The sequence below is a fragment of the Nannospalax galili genome, unplaced genomic scaffold (genome assembly GCF_000622305.1).
Source record: "Nannospalax galili isolate Female #2095 unplaced genomic scaffold, S.galili_v1.0 scaffold540, whole genome shotgun sequence".
In the NCBI taxonomy this organism is placed as follows: domain Eukaryota; kingdom Metazoa; phylum Chordata; class Mammalia; order Rodentia; family Spalacidae; genus Nannospalax; species Nannospalax galili.
In genome coordinates this window covers 2,305,920-2,306,330 of record NW_008348613.1, presented here as the reverse complement: position 1 = coordinate 2,306,330, position 411 = coordinate 2,305,920, and positions in this window count along the sequence as shown.

Below are 411 nucleotides of genomic sequence, written 5' to 3'. Positions count from 1 at the left end.
ATGATATAAGTAGGCTGAAGGAATTCTTGTCCACAAAACCAGCCCTTCAGAAAGTTCTGGGTGCAATACAAAGAGCTGAAGAAAGGAATGACTATACCGAAGGGGTTGCAGAAAGAATTCCAAGGAGGGTATAACAGTGTAAAAGTACAGCTATAGCAAGAATATAAACACACAAACAAAAAAAATGACTGGATTCAGTACTCGTCGTTCATTAATAACTTTAAACATTAATGAACTGAACTCCCCAGTCAAAAGACACAGACTATATGAATGGATTAAGAAACAAAACCCATCTTTTTGTTGTCTGCAAGAAACTCATCTCACTTTCAAGGACAGACACTATCTCAAAGTGAAAGAATGGAACAAAATATACCAAGCAAATGGCACTAAGAAAAAAGCAGGCATAGCAAT